Here is an 11,102-nt window from a genome sequence, read left to right on the forward strand (position 1 = left end):
TCTCCTTCATTCCCGTGTGCTACACAATTTGGTATAATAATGCATTCGGGAATGAAAGAGGAGCTACGTACGTACATCGATCATCGATAGTCAACCCGTGATTAATAATAATGATCTAGTTTAATATTTGAATTATGAACATAGGCCAGAAATGTCGTACTCATCGGACGACGAAAACCGCCCGGGGGAGTGCGACTGGTGCCACGACGACCGAGGTATGTGCGACAGGTTCATTGAGCTGGACGAAGATCGGCCTTCAGCATTAAGCTCGAGGAGACCTGCGATGTTCATACGGTACGCAACGACGACAATAATTTTTTCGTAATTAAGCATGACTTCAGCTATTTTAACGTGTATTTTTCATCTTTTTCAATTCGACTAGCTTATCCCATGCTTTGCAAGACGCTATGTCTTGGAGAGGATGGGTTTTGAAGACCATGAAAGTTTCGAAACCAAAAAAATTATCCTAAGTACCCATCATGGTGTGGATTTTCAAGTAAAGTTGTACAATGCTCAGAGTGTAACCCATTTTGGTTGCAAAAATTGGGATGCATTTTGCAAGATGTATGGTCTTGATGAGGGTATGCTTGTCACCATGGATCTTGGTGATCCTACAATCGAGCAAGAGACACCTTTGATTTGGGTCCTTGTGGATACACCTCCAGTTCTTCCCTCATGTGAGCTAAACATAGTTATTAAGTAATTTATATTGTTTATTTGAAAATATATAGTTGACAACTTATCTCCATTGACAGCTTATTTTCATTCTTCAAAGAATGTGCGGAAGATGGTAGACAGAACGTACTACACCGAAGGCTCCGAATTAACTTATCAGGAGAAAAATCATCTGGTCGAATTTTGTACTGATCTTGAGAATTACAATATCTACAATCAAACTCCTCAATATTATGGTCAATACGTGCCACTAGTGCACGTGTTGAACTACGGTAACTACCATGGAGATACCCTGGTAAGATTATTTTTTACTATTACGACATCCGTGCATCTTTTTGCACACTTCTAAAACTAGTACATCATTGCTAACTACGAAGTTATTACTATGTTTTTCAACAGATAATCCCAAATGATTGTGTGCCTCATCTGATGTATACGCATGGTAGCCTTCATGTTTTGAACATACGACCAGGTCGTCCTAGGAATCTCAACTGTCCATACCAGGTTTCTAAAAGAAATGGAGACATAACAATCAAAGAATGGAAAAAATGTATGGACAGTCGTAAGGAGCTTCTTGGAAGCAATAAGCAGCGAAGGGCAAGAATTGGAGACATGATGATCGCCATTCTTCATAATGGAGAGTCAGGGTCTATATTGTTTTATGCTATTTTACCTAAGGGTGTAGGTCCTACCTGATACTGATGATCATGTGCTAAGAACAATTATGTAGGGTTGGGGTCGATGACTATGAGGATGATGATCGTATGACTTATTATTAATAACGAGTAGAAGTTGTATGATGATGCATGATTAGTAGAACTTGTTATTATATACATATATGATGATGTATGATGCAAAGCATGCATGAGCATGTTATATCTGCGGGTGCAATGAACATAGCAGCAACGTTGAACCAAGGACGAAGATAAGAGAGGACACTTCTCTCTATTAGCTAGCTATAATAACAACCTAAAAATAACCCCCAAAACCCCTAAAGCAGCCACTTTTGTAAAAAAAATTGACTTTTGGTCCCGGTTGGAGCCACCAACCGGGACCAAAGGCCCCCTGATTGGGCTCGGTGCACAGGGCCATGTGGAGGCACATTGGTCCCGGTTCTGGTTTGAACCGGGACTAATGGGTGGTGGCATTAGTAACGAACCATTAGTCCCGGTTCATGAACCGGGACTAAAGGCCCTTACGAGCCGAGACTAATGGGTGGTTTTCTACTAGTGTTAGTGGTAGAGCTAGGCAAAAGGGGGCCAACAACTATTTTTCTCTCATTCTAAGCATCCTAGAAAAAAATTCTTCACAATTATTTCAAAGTTGGGGGGGGGGCACGGCCCCCAGTTATCAACATAGCTCCGCCATTGTGTACAATTACTGACAAAATGAATGAACTATTATATCAGAAGGAAATGATGTGGGTGCAAAGATCAAGAATAACATGGTTGAAAGAAGGTGATAGGAATATGGAATATTTCCAGAGTAAGGCTGTTTGGAGAGCTCGGAAGAATAAAATTCGCGCATTGACCGACAACATTGGTATTGTCCATTCTGATTTTTGGTGAGATGGCTACCATGGCAAACGAGTATTTCCTAGGAATTTTTTTGGCAGACCTGTCACTTGATGCTACCCTCATCCTGGATCTTTTGGAAGCTAGGGTGTCCGAGGAGGATAATGAGAGGCTATGTGCGGCCTTCAGCGACAAGAAAATTGTGGATGCATTATTCAGAATTGTCCTTTGAAGGCTCCAGGCCCCGATGGTTGTCCTGCTAGAATTTTTTCAGCGAAATTGGAGCACTTTAAAGGACAACATGATTAGTTTAGTCAAGGAATTTTTCAGGATTGGATTTATGCTAGAGGGGGGAAATTCTACTTCCATTGTTTTGATTCCTAAAAATTCTAATCCTACTAGTTTGACTGATTATAGGCCCATTACTCTATGCAATGTCATTTACGAGCACTAGTGCAGAACCGGACTTTAGCGCCGGTTTGTAAGGGCCTTTAGTGCCGTACAACCGGCACTAAATAGTGGAGACTAATTAAAGCTCCCCCTTACTACCGGTTCGGCACGAACCGGCGCTAAAGTGCCACCACGTAGCACGAGCCAGGCCCGGGTGCTGGTAGACCATTAGTACTGGTTGGTAACACCAACCGGTACTAAATGTTTGGGAGGGGGGGTTGGTTTTATTTTTTATTTTTCATTAATTTTGTGTTTTCCATTTAATTCTTTTTTGTTTGCTGGTATTTTAAGATACTACAAATTGTACACGTTATGCATGTATATAAATAGATTTTCTCGTACGTAGAACCACATATATATAAATATATATCATCAAATGTCTCACAACCAACACCATTAATTATTCACACATACACATGTATATATATACAATTTCTCCTACATGTTGCCTTGGTGCCTTCAGAGCATGATGACAAGTGGTTCATGGGGGCGGTAGCGGGTAATAGTATTCTCCTTTGGGATCTATGACCTGGTCGAGCAAAAATCCCGCTATTTCCTCTTGAAGTGCTAGCATGCAGTCCGCTGGTAGGAGCTACTCCCGCACCTCTCTCAACTGTTAAGAAGGAGGTCAATATGCATGTGTATTAGTTGTGTGACTAGATATCGGTAATGGTGTGAATAGTGTTCTGACAAACATACACAGTCCTGTCTTTTAGATCTGCTCCTTTTGGACGCCATCATGCGAATGTTCTCGCAAACGTAGAATGCACACAGATCATTCCCATACGCCTGCTTCAGGGCCTTTACGAGAATGGAATTGAATCAGATAATGATTAATCAAGCATGATAATTAATTAATGATATTGAAACAAGAATTAAAGAGATGGTAGCTAGCTAGTACTCACTAGTAGAAAACAGGGCTTTGGTCCAGGCCGGGTTAGCCCATTAGTCCCGGTTCAGTCATGAACCGGGACTAATGTGAGCATTGGTCCCGGTTCATGCGGCAAAGGCATTAGTCCTGGTTCAAATGGGACCTTTAGTCCCGGTTGGTGCCACGAACCGGTACTAATGGGTGCGATGCCCATTAGTACCGGTTCGTGGCACGAACCGGTACTAAAGGCCCCATTTTCAAACTGTACCCCCCACCCCCCACCCCCCAGTGGATTGCCTTTTCAGTTTTGTAAAAAGCAAAAGAAAATGATAAAAACTTCAAAAATTAAAATCCTTCGAGATGTAGTTATGTTACTACATCTACTAGTTAGGAAAATTTAAAAACTTAAATCTGGACATGTTTTGCAAAAAGTGTAGGGAAAATATAAAACGGCTATAACTTTTGCATACTATGTCAGAAAAATGTATAATATATCAAAATGTTCAGCACGAAAATCCGCATCCGATTTTGGCAGCCTATGGCCTGTTTGCAAATTTTTAGAATCCTCAAATTCTAAAAGGAAAAAAGTTATGCTCAAATTTTAGTTTTTTTTAATTTTTGTTAAATCTGGTCAAACTATGGTCAAACTACTTATTCAAGAAGTATTAGTGTTACTAAATAATTATTCAAGAATGTTAGTGTTACTAAATAATTATTTTAGGTTTTTTGAATTTTGGTCAAATCTGGTCAAACTGTGGTCAGACTATGGTCAAACTGTGGTCAAACAATGGTCAAACTACTTATTCAAGAAATATTAGTGTTACTAAATAATTATTTCAATGTTTTTGAATTTTGGTCAAATCTGGTCAAACTGTGGTCAAACTGTGGTCAAACTACTTATTCAAGAAATATTAGTGTTACTAAATAATTATAGTTTTTTAGAACAATAATTTCAAACTCAAACAGTGAAATGTGTGACTCCATGCTCAAGCTAAATTCCTGAGGGTTAATAGGATTGACATCTTACTATTGTCAGGAAAACAACAAGTGCAGACTTGGAAACGAGGGAGAATAGAACCCGGAAGTTAAGCGTGCTCAGGCTGGAGTAGTGAGATGGGTGACCGTCCGGGAAGTTAGATGAATTGGAATGATGACGGGTGATTAGAGATTAGAGGTTAAATTGAGCAGTGATGAGGGTGATTAGAGATTAGAGATTAAAATAATTCAGAAATTTGAAAATAAAAAAATTCAAAAAGAAAATTTTCAAAAAAAAATCATAAAATTTCCTTTAGTACCGGTTGGTGTTACCAACCGGGACTAAAGGTGGACCTCCAGGCAGCGGCCACATGGACGGCCTTTAGTCCCGGTTCGTGTAAGAACCGGGACTAAAGGGGGAGGCTTTAGTAACGACCCTTTAGTCCCAGTTCCAGAACCGGGACTAAAGGCCCTTATGAACCGGGACAATAGGCCCTATTTGTACTAGTGACTACTTAATTACTTACCTTTGGTCGATACCAAAACAGCTTTTTTGCCCATTTGCCTGGAGTCACCTTGATAATCTTTGCGCAAGCCCTGCCCGCTGGCAAAGAAAAATAATAAAGGGGTTATTAAATAGTTCATATCAGGAAATGACGAACTAAATAGGCCGAGATATAGTTAATAATGATTGAAATTACCTGTTGACTATCCCCTTCATGATGGTGTAGTCATTTTCTTCTTTAAGTAGTGAGTCCAGTACTTCAACTGTTCCTTTGTCAACTTTAATGTCTAACAAGGTCCAGTGGAAACTGCATGCGCACACGTTTGCATGTCTTAATTAAGCAGGCATGTGCATAACACTAATCAACTACCGTAAACCCTATACACTTAATTATTAACATCTAACTAGCTAGTAAGCAAAAACAGAATTTGTAGTACAAGACAGTGTGACTCACAGGAAGTTATAAGGAAGTAGTATATCTTCATTGGTATTGAGGCACTTGAAGAACTCTAGCATGCTTTCCTCTAAACTTACTCGACAAGTTGGAAGATTCCATGTGTACTTATTAATGGTATTTGGGTCAATGAACCCAATGCCATAGCGTCCAGATTTTTTCATTTCATACATCTTCATCCTGCATATAATACCACAGAAAAGAATATATAGTGAGGATAATTACATGTAATGATTGATCAAAATGATCACTACAGCTAGCTTGAGACTTAAATTACAGAAAGAAATCACTTACAGACACTAGCAACTGGCGATAGATTTTTCGAGTGCGTCTTGATAACTGAAATAGTTCTGAATACTCAACGGATAGAGCTTTCTCATGGAAGTAATGCTCCTCCTTGACATTCACCATGAGGGACTCTCGATTGAAAATCTTGGTAATGTTCATGTACCATTGATGCAATTCATACATTCTCGTTGGGAGGTTCTTGACCTTGTCTGGCTCGACCAAAGGTTGGCCCCGGACATATTTCCGTTGTATTTCCTCCTCTCTAAGCGGAGACATGGGCTCGATTTCGAGGAGTTGTCCAACAGTGATCTTGAGCATTTCAGCATGCATTATATGCTCCTCCGTTATTACCACATCGCCCAGCTGGGGAACGTTAACGGTTTGCCCACAATAATATTGGGTGCGCATACTCCTCTCATGTGTTGTTGGCACAACAAGCGGGGGGATCGATTGTGCCGCCTATTCTCCCAGCTGGGGAACGGTTTTCCCGCATTTTTTACCAGCTCGAGCTCATAGTCTGAGCTCGCTTCCTTCTGTAGTCGTGCTCGATGTGCCTTCCTAATTTGGTGCTCATAGTCTGAGTCAACAGGTTTGGGAGCTGGTGGTCTAGCCATACGAATGAAGTGGTCAATCTTTTCCTCAGGCACTTTCTCCCATGGCGGTGGTGCCGGTTTCGGTCCAAAATGGGCATCCACTTGGGCCCGCACTATGGCTGCGTTTTGCTCCTCGGTCATGTCGTAAGGCCTTTAAGGAAGAGGAGCGAGGATTGGACCATATTTATATCGCTTGTCTCCGCCTGTACTTCCTGTACTACCTCGACTCATACCGCTACGCACCATAGCTGTGGCGTATCTCTTCTGTGATTGCCAAGACAGCGGAGATGGCTGACGTGGATGAGTTGGAGCAGGAGGAGTGGCCTGACGCTGTGCCGGACTTGAAGCAGGAGGTGTGGCCTGACATGCTGTTGGACCTGAAACCGGAGGAGTGGCCTAACGCTGTGCCGGACTTGAAGCAGGAGTCTGCTCACACGTTCGGGACTTGGAGGAGGTGGCGGACTTCAAGGAGGAGTCGGCTCACGCGTTTGTGGACTTGGAGGAGCGGGAGTCTGCTGACTCGGTGGCGGACTTCGAGTAGGAGTCGGCAGACGCGGTGTCGGTGGACTCGGGCTCATACCAGGGAATAAAGCCCTTGCCTCGTGTTCTTCTCGGGTGTTCAGGATTTCCCAGGGCGCGCGTAAGCTCGTCGTTCTTTCTGTTGGGCGTGAACACCCCCGTTCGAGCTTCTTCTATTGCGTCAAGTATCTTTTGTTTGGCTCCTTTTAGACTTGCCTTCTTCGAAACCAGATCTGTCTTCGGGTCCAATGCCCCCCCATGTGCATAGAACCAAGTTCTGCACCTGGGGGGCCAGCTCCTAGTAACCGGAGTGACCCCTGCATCCTCCATCTCTTGCTCAGACTTATCCCACTTAGGCATTCCCACCACGTAGCCACCTGGACCCAGCCTATGGAACTGCATCTTTTTTGCGGCATTGGCCTTGTTTTTTATCGACCGTTCCTTAGATAATTCGGATTCCTTGAATTTCATGAAATCGGCCCAGTGTTCTCTTTGCTTCTCCGGTGTTCCCGTGAATTCTGGAGTCTTCCTTTCTGCAGCGAGGTAGTTGGCCCATACAATTTTCTTGTGGGTGTTGAATGCAATTGCCATCTTCTTAAGAGCAGCGTCCTTGACTTTCTGCACATCTGCATCAGTGGAATAATCTGGTAGGGTGAAATGTTCCATCAGAGATTCCCAAAGGGTTTTTTTTGCTCTGTCGTCGACCCAAGTAACACCTGGACATTTAGTTTTTGGCTCTTTCCATTCTTGAATGGAGATCGGGAGTTGGTCCTTCACAAGAACTCCGCACTGACGAGTCCACTTGCTCGCAATGTTCTTAGGCATGAGGGGTTCGCCACCAGGTTTGATGGAGTCGATGTTGTACTTTACACCCTCCTTCAACTTTTTTCCCGGGCCTCGCTTTGTCCTGCTGTCTGTAGAAGCAGATTTGCTCGATCTGGAGGACTGAATGAAGAAAGATTGATTCCTTATTATATATTCAAATAAAAAAACATGTGATGATCACCAGATGCCTGCTTATATAAATATACCTTGCCGGTAGTCTTTGTTATTTCAAGATCAGCATTGTCTGTGTCATCATAAACATTGTCTGTGTCATCATAATCATAATCATAGTTCATGACTTCATCAGCTCGGTCGTGGAGATTGAATATCTTTTCATCACCCTCTCCGGTATTGTTCAGATATTGGGAGCCGTCATCTGCTTCATTCAGATCATCTAGCCTGCGAGGGCTGCGTATGATGTCGAACAATTTCTCTTCTCTCTCTCTCTGCCGGTATTGTCCGCCATCGCTTTTACATAACTAATATAGAAGAAATATAAAACAGTTTAGTATTCAAATTACAATGCATGGATGCAATCAATAAGGAAAAACTGAATCATATAGTACATAATATGCATCGTCTCGATTAATATATAATCTCGAATACATCGTCTCGAATAATATATATAATCTCGAATACATTGTCTCGAATATTATATATTGAATACATCACTGGCTAGGTACCTAATAAAGATCGAGTACTATAGAAGAATCTAGGCCACTCGCGGTTCCTGGGGCGCGGGCGGTGGACACCCAAAGAGAAGGAACCATCACAGGATCATATCTCCGATCATCTGCCCAAAGAACCTGCCAAGTATTGGAGAACCTGACGTCCATAGCAGCCATGTAGCGATGGACGTGCTCGTCCTCCTCCCTGACATGACAACGCACCACCTCCGGCGGGGCCGACTCCCTCTGCACCGAATGTGGCCCACGCGAACACCACCAAAGGAGATCAGGGTCGACGACGGGACCCGAGGCCGGGTTCCTCACCAAGCGGCGCCCCCCTCCAGGTAGCACCTCCCAGTGCCAGCCCGACGGAGCCCAGTCCCGGATATGGGTCAGCCGGACGTCGTCGCGAACGGGTCGACGGCGAGGATGCGGGCCGGGCATATCGTCAAGAACAAATACTATATGCCCGCAAAAAGTAACATTTTTTAAATGATTGGATTGTGATAACTAAAATTCTATATGGAAATTCTAACAATTTGACATTAATCTAATTCATCTAACTAAAACTAATTCTAATTTTTTTAACATTTCAATATATAACTAACATTTCTATAACATTTCTAATATTTCTACAACTAAAAACAGAAAAATTGCTAACATTTCTATAAATATTTCTATAACTAAAAAACAGAAAAAAACTATAACATTTCTATATAACTAACATTTCTATAACATTTCTAATATTTCTATAACTAAAAAACAAAAAAAATTCTATAACTAAAAAACTAATGTGTGTGTGTGTGTACATGGCGGCCGGGGCATGAGCTCACCGGCGAGGCGCGGCGACTGGGGGCGGTGACGGGGACGGAGACGGGCGGTGACGATAGGGATGGGGACGGGGCAGCGACAACGGGGCGGGGCGCGGCGACGAGGACGGGCCGGGTGGGGACGACGGGACGGGGCGGCGACAACGGGGTGGGGCGCGGCGATGGGGACGGCGAGGGCGGCGACAGTGACGTGGGCGGCGACAAGGGTCGGGGACGGCCGGGGCGGCGACAGCGACGGGGACGCCGAAGGGGGCGGCGACGAGGGGCGGCAGCGACGGGGCAGAGGAGAAAGAAGCAAGGAGAGATGAGAAACTGAATTTTTTTGAAGTGGTTTCTTATATAGAACACCCCTTTAGTACCGGTTGGAGCCACCAACCGGTACTAAAGGTCTGTTTTGGCCAGGCCAAGCGGCGGGAAGCGCCCGCCCTTTAGTACCGGGTGGTGGCACCAACCGGTACTAAAGACCACCTCTTTAGTACTAGTTGGAGCCACCACCCGATACTAAAGGGGGTGCACTGGCACAGGTGCGGTGCATCAAGTTTAGTCCCATGATACGTCTCCAACGTATCTATAATTTTTGATTGCTCCATGCTACTTTATCTACTGTTTTGGACTATATTGGGCTTTATTTTCCACTTTTATATTATTTTTGGGACTAACCTATTAACCGGAGGCCCAGCCCAGAATTGTTGTTTTTTTGCCTATTTCAGTGTTTCGAAGAAACGGAATATCAAACGGAGTCCAAACGGAATGAAACCTTCGGGAACGTGATTTTCTCACCGAACGTGATCCAGGAGACTTGGACCCTGCTCCAAGGAACAAAAGAGGCGGTCATGAGGGTGGGGGGCGCGCCCCCTACCTCGTGGGCCCCCTGTTGCTCCACCGATGTACTCCTTCCTCCTATATATACCTACGTACCCTAAAAACATCCAAGGAGAAGATAGATCGGGAGTTCCGCCGCCGCAAGCCTCTGTAGACACCAAAAACCTCTAGGGAGCCCTTCCCGGCACCCTGCCGGAGGGGGGGGGGTCCTTCACCGGTGGCCATCTTCATCATCCCGGCGCTCTCCATGACGAGGAGGGAGTAGTTCACCCTCGGGGCTGAGGGTATGTACCAGTAGCTATGTGTTTGATCTCTCTCTCTCGTGTTCTCTCTCGTGTTCCCTCTATGGTGTGATCTTGATGTATCCCGAGCTTTGCTACTATAGTTGGATCTTATGATGTTTCTCCCCCTCTACTCTCTTGTGATGAATTGAGTTTCCCCTTTGAAGTTATCTTATCGGATTGAGTCTTTTATGAAAACACTTGATGTATGTCCTGCCGTGCTTATCTGTGGTGACAATGGGATATCATGTGCCTCTTGATGTATGTTTTGGTGACCAACTTGCGGGTTCCGCCCATGAACCTATGCATAGGGGTTGGCACACATTCTTGACTCTCCGGTAGAAACTTTGGGGCACTCTTTGAAGTACTTTGTGTTGGTTGGATGAATCTGAGATTGTGTGATGCATATCGTATAATCATGCCCACGGATACTTGAGGTAACAATGGAGTATCTAGGTGACATTAGGGTTTTGGTTGATTTGTGTCTTAAGGTGTTATTCTAGCACAAACTCTTTTATAGATCGATCCGAAAGAATAACTTTGAGGTGGTTTCGTACCCTACCATAATCTCTACGTTTGTTCTACACTATTAGTGGCTTTGGAGTGACTCTTTGTTGCATGTTGAGGGATTGTTATATGATCTATCTATGTTATTATTGTTGAGAGAACTTGCACTAGCGAAAGTATGAACCCTAGGCCTTGTTTCCTATCATTGCAATACCTTTTACGCTCACTTTTATCATTAGTTACCTTGCTGTTTTTATTATTTCAGATAACAAAAACCTATATCTACTTTCCAAATTGCACTTGTATCACTATGTCTTCGCCGAAC

Source organism: Triticum aestivum, chromosome 3B (genome assembly GCF_018294505.1).
Source record: "Triticum aestivum cultivar Chinese Spring chromosome 3B, IWGSC CS RefSeq v2.1, whole genome shotgun sequence".
Classification (NCBI taxonomy): Eukaryota; Viridiplantae; Streptophyta; class Magnoliopsida; order Poales; family Poaceae; genus Triticum; species Triticum aestivum.